Source organism: Lolium rigidum, chromosome 2 (genome assembly GCF_022539505.1).
Source record: "Lolium rigidum isolate FL_2022 chromosome 2, APGP_CSIRO_Lrig_0.1, whole genome shotgun sequence".
Taxonomy (NCBI): Eukaryota; Viridiplantae; Streptophyta; class Magnoliopsida; order Poales; family Poaceae; genus Lolium; species Lolium rigidum.
In genome coordinates, this window is record NC_061509.1 from 130,381,179 (window position 1) to 130,396,052 (window position 14,874).

The following is a 14,874-nucleotide window of genomic DNA, read 5'->3' on the forward strand; positions in this document are numbered from 1 at the left end:
CCCGTCCAGACATTTCTCTAACATATATACAATCTCCATGAACTTACAAGTTTACATTTTATTTCACACCGCTAGGCATCCATAAACAAAAGAACATGATATCAACTAAATATGAATAAGTGCAATGTTGAAAGCATGCCCCATGAAAGCATGGTTGTGCTAACTTCCAACTCGTAATTTGCAAGCATATAATATTCATAAGATAGTCACAATGGTTCAGGTTTATTAAGTGCAAGAAAGTAAATGTGTCATCAAGTTCGTGAGAGATTTACTAATTATTTTCTCATGACAAAATTTAATTTAGAAGATAAATAAAAACATGATGAATATACTTGAAATAGCAATGATGCTAGTAGGTAGATATGGTGGACATAATTGGCAAACTTTGGTTTTTGGTAGTTGGATGCACGAGTAGAACTCATACTCAGTACAGGCGAAGGCTAGCAAAAGACTGGGAGCGACCAACTAAGAGAGCAATAATGGACATAATCATGCATAACAACAAAACATTATTAATCAAAGCATAAAGTGATATTACAAGTCAGAAACTAAATTATAATAGAGGCTTTAGTTGACTGGTTGTAGTCATAATATGATGTAAACATGTGCCAAGTCAACCCAATAAAGCATCAAAGGAGAATACCATAATATTATGCTTTGTATGATGGAAACAAAACATGATTCTTTCAATGATACATTATGCACTCTCAGCTATTTGAGACAAGTCATGCTACAATAATAACTACTAAACATATAATAAGAATAATATCCAACATGACATGCCAAAGTCTATGCCGCAGTCTAGACAAGCTTCCTTTTGCATCACTATAAGCATGAAACATTTTACTCGTCTCCAACACCAATCAACTTATTTGAAACAACTCTCATAGTTGAAAATAAATAAAGAACAGAGAGCTAATCATACATAACTAAATAAAACTAACAAGCTCTGAACAAAATATGAGTGGAAAACCAAGAGCTAGACGCAGTACTAGCAAACTAGAACACTCACAAAACAATAAGAGCGAAAACTAGAGTGTTCTATGCAATGAAACGGATTGTGTCATTCTCCAAAACAAATATGTTGTGATCCAACCATATGCTACAACAAACAAAACAAAATAAAAATAAAAATAAATACGCTCCAAGAACAACACATAGCATATGAAGCAATAAAAATATAGCGTATAGAAAGATGACCTGATGCTTTGTTGATGAAGAGGGTTTAGGGTGGCATCCCCAAGTTTTGACGCTTGTGCCTCTTAGATATTTCTTGGGGTGACATGGGCATCCCCAAGCTTCAGATTTTGTCCATACTTCATTTCATTACATCATTCTTCTCTCCGTACACCTGAAAACTTCCTTCATACAAAACTTCACACAATTCTTATGAGCAGTATTAGTTCTAACATATATAAAAAATTATTAAAATATTAGCTACCATAGGAAATTCTTCAAAAATCTCTTTCCTCAAAAGAACTCAAAAAGAAAGGGATCAAGAGGCAAATGCTAACAGTGACATAAATCTGTCAAAATAGAACAACAGGTAAAGATCAAAATTTTTTCGAAATATTTTGTTGCTCAGATCGAAAAGTATTCAACTAACGAAAGTTAGATAATAACCTGGGGCATATGCTCAGAAATTGGCAGCTCAAAATTACGTTCTGACTGGAAATACAAATTTTTACGGTGATAGCACATAATCTGTTTTCAGGACAGCAACTTCCCCAAATCTTACTTTCTTCCTATTAGAGGCTATTCTTGGCACAAAAACAAAATCAAAATGATAAGGAGAGGTTATTACAAAGGTAATAACTTACAAGACTCAACAAAATAAAAATTACAGAAATAAACATGGGTTATCTTCCAAGAGTGCTTTTCTTTAATGCCTTTTAGCTAGGCGCAGAAAAAGAGCTAGCATCAAGTATTTTCAAGTGAAGAAGCATCAGCATCATGATTTGTTCTAATAATAGAATTATAAGGTGACTTCTTTATTTTCCTAAGGAAGTGTTCCATATCTTTCTTGCATGGGAATTGATATTTAATAATCCCATCTCTCATATCGATAGTGGCACAAATAGTTCTTTGAAACGGTCTTCCCAAAATAATTGGACAAGAAGCATTGCATTAAATATCCAAAACAACAAAATCAACAGGGACAAAGTTATTATTAACCATAATAAGAACATTATTAACTCTTCCCAAAGGTTTCTTTGGAGCAATATCAACAGGATGAACATCCAAATAACATTGTTCCAACGGTGGCAAATCAAGCATATCATAGATTTTTCTAGGCATAAGAGAAATGCTTGCACCAAGATCACATAAAACATTGCAATAAAAGCCATCTACTTTCATATTAATGATGGGCTCCCAGCCATCTTCTAACTTTCTAGGAATAGAATCTTCACGTTTTAATTTCTCTTCTCTAATTTGCACGAGAGCATTTGCAATATGCTTTGTAAAAGCCATATTTATAGCACTAGCATTATGACTTCTAGCAAGCTTTTGTAAGAACTTAATTACTTCAGAGATATTGCAATCATCAAAATCAAAGTCATTATTATCAAAGGTAAAAGGACTATTATCTCCCATACTTCAAAAAATTTCAGCACTCTTATCAGAAACAGTTTCAGTAGGAGAGTGGCTACACCAATTATTTTACCATTAATAGTAGGAGAGTGGCTAGAATTTGAGACTTCATTGCTACTGTTGGTGGTGATGGTTCAAATTTTAGTAAAATTATTATTTCTAGCAATTTCATCTTCTCTGTCCCACCTAGCATGCAATTCCGCCAACATCCTAACATTTTCATCAATTCTAATAAAACTTGAATGACATTCAAAGGTTTGCTTTCTTTAACACCATGATGCATAACTTTTAGTTTAAGAAATTCAATATCATGAGCAAGGCTATCAACTTTAGAAGCAATAACATCAATTTTGCCAAGCTTTTCCTCAATAGTTTTATTGAAAGCAGTTTGTTTAATAATAAAATCCTTAATCATGACTTCAAGATCAAAGGGTGCACTTTTATTGTTGTTGTAGGAATTGCCATAAGAATTGTCGTAAGCATTACCATTATTAGAAGGACATGGCCTATAATTATTGCTACCAAAATTATTTCTATAAGCATTGTTGTTGAAATTGTTGCTTTTAATGAAATCCACATCAACATGCTCTTCTTGAGCAACCAAAGAAGCTAATGGAATATTATTTGGATCAACATGTGCTTTACCATTAACAAGCATAGACATAATAGTATCAATCTTATCACTCAAGGAGGTTCGACAGAATTTACAGTCTTACCTTGTGGAGCTCTTTTGGTGTGCCATTCAGAATAATTTATCATCATATCATCAAGTAATTTAGTTGCAAACCCAAAGTAATGGACATAAAGGTACCTCCAGCAGCTGAATCCAGAAGGTTTCTTGAAGATAAATTCAGGCCTGCATAAAAAGTTTGGGTGATCATCCAAGTAATTAGTCCATGAGTGGGACAATTTCTTTACCAAAGATTTCATTCTTTCCCAAGCTTTAGCAACATGTTCATTATCAAATTGTCTAAATTTCATTATGTCACTTCTCAAAGATATAATCTTACCGGGCGGATAATATTTTCCAATAAAATCATCTTTGCATTTAACCCAAGAGTCAATACTATTTCTAGGCAAAGATAGCAACCAATCTTTAGCTCTACCTCTCAAAGTGAAAGGAAACAATTTTAGTTTAATAAGGTCACCATCTACATCCTTATACTTTTGCATCTCACAAAGTTCAACAAAATTATTAAGGTGAGAAGCGGCATCTTCAGTACTAACACAAAAATTGCTCTTTCATAACAAGATTTAACAAAGCAGGTTTAATGTCATAGAAAGTTGTTTCTGGAGAAGGTGGAGCAATAGGTGTACAAATAAAATCAGTGTTGTTTGTGCTAGTAAAGTCACACAACTTAGTATTTAGCAGAACCCATTTTAGCAAAATTAAAACTACACAACAAAAATAATAGCTATAATAGAAACTATTTTTTCCATGTTTTTTATATAAGAAAGCAAACAAAACAAAATAAAGTAAACTAAGCAAAACTATAACAAAGTAAAGAGATTAGAGATGAGAGACTTCCCTTGCAGAAATCCTCTTTCTCCCCGGCAACGATGCCAGAAAATTAGCTTGACACCGTTGGGGAACCCCAAGAGGAAGGTATGATGACCACAACAACAAGTTTTCCCTTAGTAAGAAACCAAGGTTTAATCGATCAGTCGGAGAAAGGCGTGACTTCTGAAGGTGTTGCTAGCAGACTTGTGGCAGGGCGCAGTACCGGCGTCAACAACAAAGTGGAACCTGCACACAACACAACCAAAATACTTTGCCCCAACTTACAGTGAGGTTGTCAATCTCACCAGTTTTGTTGAACACAAAGGATTAAATGTATCGAGTGGAAGGAGATGTTTGCAGTAATTAAAGAGAACAAAGCTTACAGTAAGTAAACATAGCAAGATTGCAGTGGTTGAATTTATCAGTGTAAAGGAAAGGACCGGGGTCCAAAGTTCACTAGAGGTGTCTCTCCATAAATATAAATAACATGTTGGGTGAATAAATTACAGCTGAGCAATTGACAGAATACCGACCATACATGACAAGATGATTACTATGAGATTTGTTTGGGCATTACAACATATACATAGACCATAATCTAACTGCGTCTATGACTAATAATCCACCTTCCGATTATCGTTGGAACCCCTTCCAGTATTAAGTTGCAAGCAACAGATTATCACATTAAGTAATGTGTGTAAAGTAAACAATAGAATTACCCTCGGATAAAACATTGTTGTTTTCTCCCTAGTAGCAACAACACATCTACAATCTTAGAAGTTAGTGTCATTTTTCCAGAAAACTAGAGGCATGAACCTACCATCGAGCATAAATACCCCCTCTTGAAGTCACAAGCATCTACTTGGCTATATTATCTACTAGCAACGGAGAGCATGCAAGATCACAAATAACATATGACATGAATATATAATCGACCTCAACATAGTATACAATATTCATCGGATCCCAACAAACACAACATGTAGAATTACATAAGGATGATCTTGATTATGTAGGGCAGCTCACAAGATCTAAACATGAGGCACAAATTGGAGAAGACAACCATCTAGCTACTGCTATTGACCCATAGTCCAGGGATGAACTACTCACGCATCACTTCGGAGGCGGGCATGGCGATGTAGATGCCTCCGGCGATGATCTCCCCCTCCGGCAGAGTGCCGGGAAGAGCTTCAGAACCCTCCCGAGATGAGTTCTGCAATGGCGGCCGTGATAAAACTTTTCGTGGATGGAGGCTCGGGTATTCAGGGTTTTCCCAAGATCGTGATTAAATAGGCGGAGGGGCGATTTCGGTGGGGGCCAGGGGCACACCACCCCTAGGTGCGGGCTAGGGCCAGGACGCGCCTAGGGCTGGTCTGGCTGCCCTGCTGCCTTTCTTCGACCCCCTCTGGACTGTGTCTTCGTTACGGAAAAATATTGACTTCGGCTTTGTTTCGTCCAATTCCGAGAATATTTTATGTACAAATTTTCTGAAATACAAAACAGCAGAAAATAACGGACTAACACTGTGGTATCTTGTTAATAGGTTATTACCAAAAAATGTATAAAAATGCAACGAAATATGAACAAAACATATATAAATTGATGTAAAACAAGTATGTAGCATAAAAAATTATAGATACGTTTGCGATGTATCATAGGTATGCTACTAATATTGTCCTGTAGAGGTTTAAAACAACCTGCTTTTTGTTGTAGTGTTGTAATTATTAGGCTCTAAGACTTGTCTATTTTGTACTAAGTACTATTTGAGTTGTCAATATGATATATAGTACTAATAGCCTTTGATTTGTGTTGTGTGTGTGGTATGGTTTGTACATGTATGCCCAAAATAGCAACCAAACACATGCGTGATGTAGCTTAACACAGATGAAAGTGTTTCTGCAGCCAACCAAATAATATGGGAGTTGGGTACGATTTGATGCAACCCATGGCACTAAATAAATCACCAATTATGGCCAACGAATTGTTAAGACCCACAAAATCTGCCCCCATCGAGCCCCAAAATTTTCCCATGCTACCAAACACACCCATAGCTATGGGGTTGTGGATTATATGTGTTGAGGGGGAATATTAGCTTCATATTTTTGTGGATGCGAGGTTTGGTTGATATTAAGACGTGAAGCTCATATAGATGTGCATTTTATTTTATTTTGAAAATTTATAAAATCCATGTAAAATATTGATTTCACCATTTTAAAAAATTAACATGAAAAACTGGACGTTATTTCCTCTTTTTTTAGAATAATACTGGACGTTATTTCCTGACCACAGCAAAAGTGAGCAAAAAGAAAAACAGAGCGAGCGAATTCCCTTGACTAGCCAGAGAAAAGCCCACGGTAGGTACTCACGCACGTGCTAAGTTAATAAAATGGGCTGGCCCATATCCATGAGTGGTGTAGTCGGAACAGCGGCAGCGACGCAGTGTACGCGCAGAGCGGCAAATAGGATTTTCCCTTTTATCCAGCCCAACTAGAGCGCAGTGCTACGCCTCCGACCGTTAGCGCTTCACAAATGCAGCCTAGTAATTCGCTGCAAAGAGTAACTTGGTTTTCCCCCCTGCTCTGGAGTTCTGCGTCGGCAACAGTTGGCCTCAGATGATTCACGGATCAATTAAGTCTGAACTCGAATCTCTGCGCAGGAAGAAAAAAGCAATACTAAACTTGACTGTATTCACAAAGTTTCCGCAGTGACAGGCACAATTCCCCGCTCAATTACACATCATGTCGGTCAGCCTGCAAGACAGCAGTGCAGGCGGTTTCATGATCCTGCAGGCTGGAAAGCGGAAACTGGCCGGAGTTCTATTTCTCTGGCAGTCTCTAACCGGTACTGCTTTGGCGATTTCAGGTGGCAACATATATGATTGGTGTCTGCGTTTCTGTAGCGTGAGAATGAGAATCCTCCTGTCCGCCGCCTCGGAGCTTTTGCTTTAAGCAAAGATGATGGCAAAGCTAGCCAGTTTTCCTTTTTGGCATGCATGCTGATTTTTCCTACTTAGGTTTCCGGTAGAGCGCGCCGAATCGTGTGGGAACTAATGTCTAATCATGCCTGTCAGACTGTTCTTTAGGATGCGCAACTGTGTTTGGCTCCTGACGCGAAGTCGAACGAGGCGTTAACACTGTAATGAGTGGTGAATTTGCGTCAAATTTAAATGGTATCTCAGTTGTCTTACATGCATGCATGCATGTGGGTAACTTGGCAAAGAAAGAGGGAAATTGGCAGATGCTAAATGATGCCATGTACATTATGGTTGTCGGCCTTTCGTCAGGGAGATACAAAGGCATAGAAGGAGGGATGTAGCTGTAGTTCGTGGTCAGGAATAGCCGAATAGATAGAGTTGTACTGACCTTTAAGGCGAGCAGAAGCGTGGAACCACAGCTGACAGAGGAAGTCTGCGCGCAGATTCAGCAATCAGCAGATCCCTCCACCGTCTGAAACCGGCCAGATACAAGCCATCTCTTATCTGAAGAAGCGATTCGTGTTCACTGTTGAGGTCATGTGTGCACCGTCAGTCCTAGCCTAGGATCGGGTCCGCGTTTTCGGCCAGCAGGCCGAGCGGAAGCGTAGCAACTCGCGAAGCCCGGAAGATTTTAGCAAAGTCAACACAAATACTACACGTTACTAGCATATTACCCGTGCTTCGCTACGGAATCACATCATTAATAATTCAAAACTAATAATACAGGTATTTCTTATTAATGCACATGGTCTTCTAAAGATGCTTTAGATTCGATGATAACTGATTATAAGTGTAAGTTGTTAACAAACAAATAAGAATGAGCCTGTTAGTCTAAAAAAACAAATAAGAATGAAGCCATTATTTCCAAATTTCTTTGACATTTTTTTCTTTTCTTTCGTAAGTAACGTATGCTAATGCGTTTGTTCTCTCTGAGCCTTCTTTTGTGTAAATTGATTTAGGGTGTGCATATAAAGTTGTGTTATATTATTTCAGTCACCAGCCGTCTCTACGAACCGTCGACCTCATATGTAGACAGCAGTGAAATTATCTTGTATAATGTGTTTCTATGTTTGCTATCGCTAGTACCCAAAATTAGCTATGTGATGAGCTAATTGAGAACTGACACACATGGTGGAGTTTGGGCAAGACCTAGTAGGACTGAGTTACAGAATAGAGCAGTGTATAGAGATAGAGATACTACGTGTACAAGTTAAAATAAAAATGATGTACTGTACCTGAATTAAGCTTACCATTGCTTACTCGATAGGTTCAGGCTTTCGCATGTAGAAATAGCATAACACCTAGCTAGACGCTCATCTCAACTGTGCGTGGCGGCTGGTCCAGGCGTCTAGCAGATCAGAATTCAGGACATGACCTAAATAGATGAGCTAGACATGAGGCGCGACGGCAAGCTGTGCGAAGAGCGGGTCGGCCGAGCACGCGCAGTGATTAGGGCATCTCCAACGGGCGACCCATCCCGCGCCCGCGCGTCCGGATGGGTCCAGCCGGATAAAAACCCGGTCCAACGCGGGGACGCACCGCAAAAGCGGACGGCCGCGGCGTCCGGAACGACGCAAACCCGGCCCAAATCTGGGCTAGGTTTGCGTGGCCGCGGATGGCACGCGCCGTCCGCTCGCGTCCGCGTGCTGGTCGCCTCGTCTCCCTTGGGCCCACCTGTCGGTGACCGGGGAGTCTATTAAATGGGGACCGGAGGGGATCCGGCCCTCCACTCCGGTCCCCACTCCACTCCCCGAGCAAAAACCGCCGCCATGGCCCCGAAGCGACGGTTCGCTCCCGGAGCGAACGACGACGAGGCCAGCAGCGGTCGGCGTCGGCCGCCGGCGGCTGCGACCATCGTGCGGAAACCGAGGCGGCCTCCACATCGGAGAGGCCGCCCGCCGCGGCGCGGCATTGCCGCAACCGCCGCCGGCTGCCGCTCGAGCTCAAGCCCGAGTCCTCGGAGGAGGACCGGACCTCCGCGCCGCCCTCATCGTCTCGGCGGCGGAGGAGGAGGCGAAATGGCCGCAACTCCATGCGGCCATTCGCACCTCCGAAATGGAGGAGGCGGCGCGGCGGGAGGTGGAGGACGCGGAGGGCCGGGAGCTCTACGCCCGGGCCCTCCGGGCGCGACGGGAGGAGGAGGAGGAGACGGCGCGGCGGGAGGAGGCCGGGCGCCGCGCCGCCGAGCGGCCGGCCGCCGCCGGAGGAGAGGTGCCGCCGCCGGAGGAGTCGGCGCCGGGAGGCCGGGCGGCGCCGCCGGCGCGGAGAGGCGGCGGCGCCTCCGGGCGGCGCGGGTGGCTCCGGACCCCCGCTCGCCGTGGGAGGAGGCCTCGTGGTCTCCCTGGCCGGAGTCCCCGGCGCGGTCGAGCCACAGCAGGTGCCTCGCCGCCCGGGGACCTCGACGACGCCCACGAGGGGCTAGGCGGCGCACCGGCGGCCACCGCGCCGCCGACCAAACCCTAGAGGGTTTTTTATTTTCCGTTTATATTTTAGTTTAAATTTAAAAGCCCATATAGGGGCTTCTTTTGTTAGTTTTATTTGCCCAAAATAGGGCTATGTACTAAATTTGCCCAAAATAGGGCATATGTTTAGTCAAATATCGTTTAAATTTGCCATTTTCATTTTGTTTTCGTGTTTCTCCAATTTGCGATGCGTCCGCGCGTTGGGCGCAGCGCGCGACCCAAACGGACACGCGGACGCGGGCCGCTGTCCGCGTGTCCGGGCGGCGACCCAAACGGCCCAAAACGGACGGCCCAGCGCGTCCGTTTGGGTCGCCCGGTTGGAGATGCCCTTACAGCGCGACACTGCTGCACCGGCCGTGGGATACTGGCATACTGCAGCGGCCGCCTTAGCGAGAAGCAGCCTGCGTCTTGCTGCAGAAGCGAGTGCGGGTTGATTTTCCCTTCTTGCAAGGGCCTAATTACAAAAATAGTTATCGTGGAAGATTGAAAGCACGGGGTGGGACTGCGGGTTGATTTACAAGAAATTATGAGGGCACAATGAAAACGGACGACGTACGACGTACGGCTGATCCCGAATCTATCTATCTACACTACTTAAAAAGGAGGAACATGTTCAGTTCAAAAAAAAAAAAAGGAGGAACATGTTCCCTATTCTGCCCACCATACCACTACGATCAAACTTTGGTCGTCCTTCGTGCGTGCGTCGCTCCCCCACAAATGGGCCAAGCCCAACAAATCCGTTCCGCACCACTACCTCGCCTCCTAGGAACCCCGCGCGCTAGGGTTTGGCCCCGCCGCCGCTCGACCATGTCGAGCACCACCTGCCCACCGCCGCTCGCCAGGACGTCGCCCGCCGCGCCTCTACCTGGCTCGGCTCTGCTCGAGCTCGGCCATGACAGGAGATCGGCCCGACCGACCGCAGTTTGGCCCTGGGCAGGTGCATGCGGCGTGGCCGCACAGCCCCCCCCGGTCGGCAGAGCCCCCCACCCAGGTACGTCACATAGCCCGTAGCGCAGCAAATTTGAGCCTTCGACTGAGCGTCGTGGAAGAAAAAGTCCTCGTCAATGGAGATCTCGATTTGTTTCTTTCCATCAATTCCCTCGTCAATCTCCAACGGTTAGTACAATCCCCTTTTCTACATAATTTAGTCCATCCGATTCCGATCTGCCCCGTCCTTATTCAATTTGGATCAGTCTACGGGCAGGCTTTGAAAGAGAAAAGTAACGCGAGACAATGAATTCGACAAATGATTTTGCCTTAAAAGAGTTGGCCGAAAATCCTTTACATAACCAGTGCACTTGCCTGTTTGCAAGTTTACTACATGTGCGAGCTGGAGATCTGGAGTGCAGTGCTATAGAGTGCGAGCTGGAGCGTAGAGCTAGAGTGTGAGCTTATCATGCATATTTTGATAAATATGTAGTTGCTTTTGAATTGATTTGTCACCAATATGACCATTGTTACTTTCTGTTATGTTATAGTGGGTCTTTCGAGAGAATTTTGTTCAGTACAACTTACTACTTTGAATATCAAAAGAAGCACTTTTACTATTTGTGTACAAGGGCCCTATGTTTTTTTGTTTTGCACTGGACCTGGACATCCCAGGCTAGGCTCTCAGGAACCACCGCTTCCTAGGGTTTGGTCCCGTCGCCGCTTTCTTCCACGCCGCCGCTCGACCACGGCGATTACCACCTGTCCACTGCCGCTCGCCATGACCTCGCCCGCCCTCTACCTGCCCGGCCTCTGCTCGAGCTCGGCCAGGACAGGAGATCGTCCCGACCGACCGTAGTTTGGAGAGGCCAGGCTCGTCCAGGCCCACCTCCTCTCGCACGGAGAGACGACCACGGAACCACATGCTCAAGGACCAGCGTCCCCACCCCCATCATTTTCCTTCGTGCTGCCACGCTCTAGCATCACCTCGGGCTGTATTAGTTATTCAAGCACTTGATATTGCTTCTCGACCCTTTCAATTTTGATTATTATTAAATCCTCGATCTGCTATCATGTCCGAAAAGCTGATTTTCATTTGGTTATGGATTGTCTTGTATCCAAATAAGCAAGTAGATTTATGGTGAAGGTGAAAATTGTTATCAAGATCTTAATCCCCTGTTGCTGCTATAACAGATCGAGATTGGGCCGGCGGTTGCAGCTTACTTTCTTTTGGTGGCATCTGGTATTCTGTTTTCGTTGGGGTGTGCCCTTCTGATTTTTGGTGAAGGATTCAACCATGATCCTTGGCGGGGTTCTAAAATTTAGGGGCTGCAGCTGGTATGTTTGGTTCTGCATTTGTCCTTTTGATACTCTCCTTTTAATTCTTTTTATCAGTTGGTGTATGATTGAGGGATTCTTTTTGTTTAGTTTGCCATTGTTTCGTTGGGTTTGAACGGGGTGTGCTCCGCCTGGTCATCGACGAGTACCTGTTGTCATGGACTGGTCAGAGGTGAGCGGTGTGCATGTTTTTTTTTGCCATATTTTGAAGTTATTCTTCTCTGGAATTGGTCTATGCAATCCTTCAAATTGCATGCCTAGAAGAAATGGACCAAGAGCTTGGTGATGGGTTCATTATTGTGGAGAAATGATCTGTCCAATTATATAGAGTTACATACAGTATAGTAATACATGACAAAACACTAGAAGATACAAGCCCAGTAAAAAAGCAAGCCTATGTGAAGTTAATGCATCAAGAATCGAATGGCAGACTGTAGTTTTAGGTCTGTTTACACAAAAGATTTGAAGAATTTTCTCCTTTTAAATACCTACTGTGAAGGGAGATAAGATAATTGGCATGTGTTCCTAATTTGGCCGAAATTCGGCAGCTCTTATTACATCATAATTTGTCATAGCATTTCTCCTGGATCATTCATTTGCAGAGTTCCAAGGAAAAATAAGAAACGAAAATATATGATGTAAATCTTAGGAATTGACCTAGATAGATATATGGAAATAATACATGGAATTCTTGCTTGTTACATTGCTGCTATGGAAAAATACAGAATTGTTGCTGAGGAAAGCTGTCAGAGTTTGCTTCATGCTTAGAAAATAAGACACTTGTTCATGTTATTAACATTATAATTCTTAGATGCCTCGAAGTAATTATTGCTGCAAGAATAGCTGGTATTGTACTTATGAGTAGGACTTTCATGGACTGGGCTGATCATCTAGCTGTTCGGTTTTGGTTTTTTCAGATTGATTAAGTGAAGATTTCTCTGCAAAAAGAAGTTACATGTTAAAAATATGAAGTATCATGTTTTTTTGCAACTAGAGGCAATGCCACTAGGAAGTTCAAACTGGAAATGATGGTACAATGTTTTAGGCCTGGTATGATAATAAGGTGCTAAAATGAATCATCCACTGTTTCCGTAGAAATTTTATTGACGTGGACACACCTCTTGTATTCTCTAAAGATTTAGCTTCCGGTGACTATGTAGGTATTCTTTAACAAAATCTTGTAAAGCTGCAATTTCCTCTAGAGATACAGTTCTGTTTCCGGTGTTATTCTTATTAGATATGACACATGTTTGTGTCCCAAGATTTCATTTAGAAGACCTCCATGTTGTGAAAATTATGTTGTTATTCTTTGATATTAATGATTAGTATATTCAAAATTAGTCTGGGTGATAACATTTTTAGTGATTCAGATAATAGTTAGATATATCAAGGATTTAGTTCAGGTTCATACTTATATTTGTGGTTTGATATGCAATGAAGCATGATCAATTAAATGAAAGTACTGGTATCTCTACTAAGTATCTACTTTGGATGTGTTTGAATAGAATTCTACCATTTACTTCAAAGATCCACGTTCAGAACTTGAGAGACTCACATGCTGAGACTAAGGTTAACACCGTTGTTAAGGTTAGGTATTGCTTGCACTTGACACCATTTATATTCAGCAGTGCTACGAAAGGTCACAATTTCTGAATTGCTATGTAAAACCTCTGTATCTTTAACTCTACCTTTCAGTAATGTGGTGTAACGAGCTTTTTTATCCTTTATTCTTGAGAGATGTATTTGTTTTATTTTCAGTTATGCTGTTATAAGAACAACAGCACCATCTGACACTAACATCCTGCCTTTTGATTTTAGACTGGACTTTGTAAAAGTTAGAACAAATTCTAAGAAGCACGTGCAGCAGCCTTCACTGAAGAAACCGTGGCCGTGGGAGATATATCACTTTACATAGCCTGTGAAGCCCATTCAGTTACCGAAAATAATTATCCGACCATTACACTCCTTAATCAACGATAGTGTCCCCTCTTGAAATTTGTTTTTTGTGTGTGGGCGCAGGCTCCTCTGGATGACCGCCTCCTCAGCCCTCCCCAAGCACGTCCTGCTGCCTACTGGTCTCCTCCATGGCATGCATTGCCGGCCTGGAAAAAGATGCTTAGGAATTGGTCAAGGTGATTATTCTATCCATACAGCCATGTTAATCGAAATTGTCAATTGAACATTTGAGCGCATTCCTAAAATTGGTGGGCTTTGTTGTAGAAAATTGCTAGCTTAGAAGATGGGTCGTGCAGGAGATTCTTACATTGTTGTTGTTCTCGAGGTATTAGCCGTTAACTGATTTAGCATTCATGTACTGATATACGACGTAATCCAGATTGCTAATTCATATTACAGATAATTTTATAATAATCAAATTACTTCTAACATCATCTGATTGTAATGTATGTTTCTCTGCCAGCCACTTAGCAGTGTTTTCTTGTAAATATGGACAAAGAGTAATGTTGATGGCATTTAAGTGAGTATTTTGTGAGTTCGTACATCCTCATAAATGACTATCACACATGCATTCTTGGAGATTAGAACCAGTCAAGATTTGTGTAAATCTGCTCATGAATTTCATGTCATTATTATTTTTTGCTATGAAAATACTTCTTTTATGAATCGCGGTCTCGCGGAGTGGGGTAAGGTGGCAATGGTGGCAGAGTGGGTGCGGTTGCCGATTGCTGCTTGAATAAAATGGTATACCATATTTAAGGTTTTGCTTCCGAATTAGCCAGATAAAATGGTAATCAATAATCACTAGAATATCTGTTTGATAACCCATATGTTTTATTTTTTCAATAGTACCGGTGTTCAGACTTCAGATGCCTAAAAAGCGATCCAGGAGTTGCACGTAGTGCAGCGACTCCGAACCTACACGCCTGCCACGTAGCCTGATCCGCCCCTGTGCTCTAGCTCAACGCCTACTCCTCGAATAAGGAGCAGGTGCCTCGCGTACACCGCGTTCTTTCTTCTTCTGCACTGGGGTTTCCAGCATTCGTCATATGTATGTTCAACTATATGACACCAATAAATTAGACGATCTATTTTCTATTTTCAGTACATTTGATTTACAGAAC

The 14,874-nt window shown here is 42.4% G+C and overlaps 1 non-coding gene across 1 annotated transcript; it reads left to right on the forward strand.

Annotated features, from left to right (window-relative positions):
- Positions 1–14,216: 14,216 nt before the first annotated feature.
- On the forward strand, positions 14,217–14,320 carry LOC124693928. The gene has a single exon (XR_007000371.1). It is a non-coding gene; the product is annotated as a small nucleolar RNA snoR103 (small nucleolar RNA).
- The last annotated feature ends 554 nt before the right edge of the window (positions 14,321–14,874 follow it).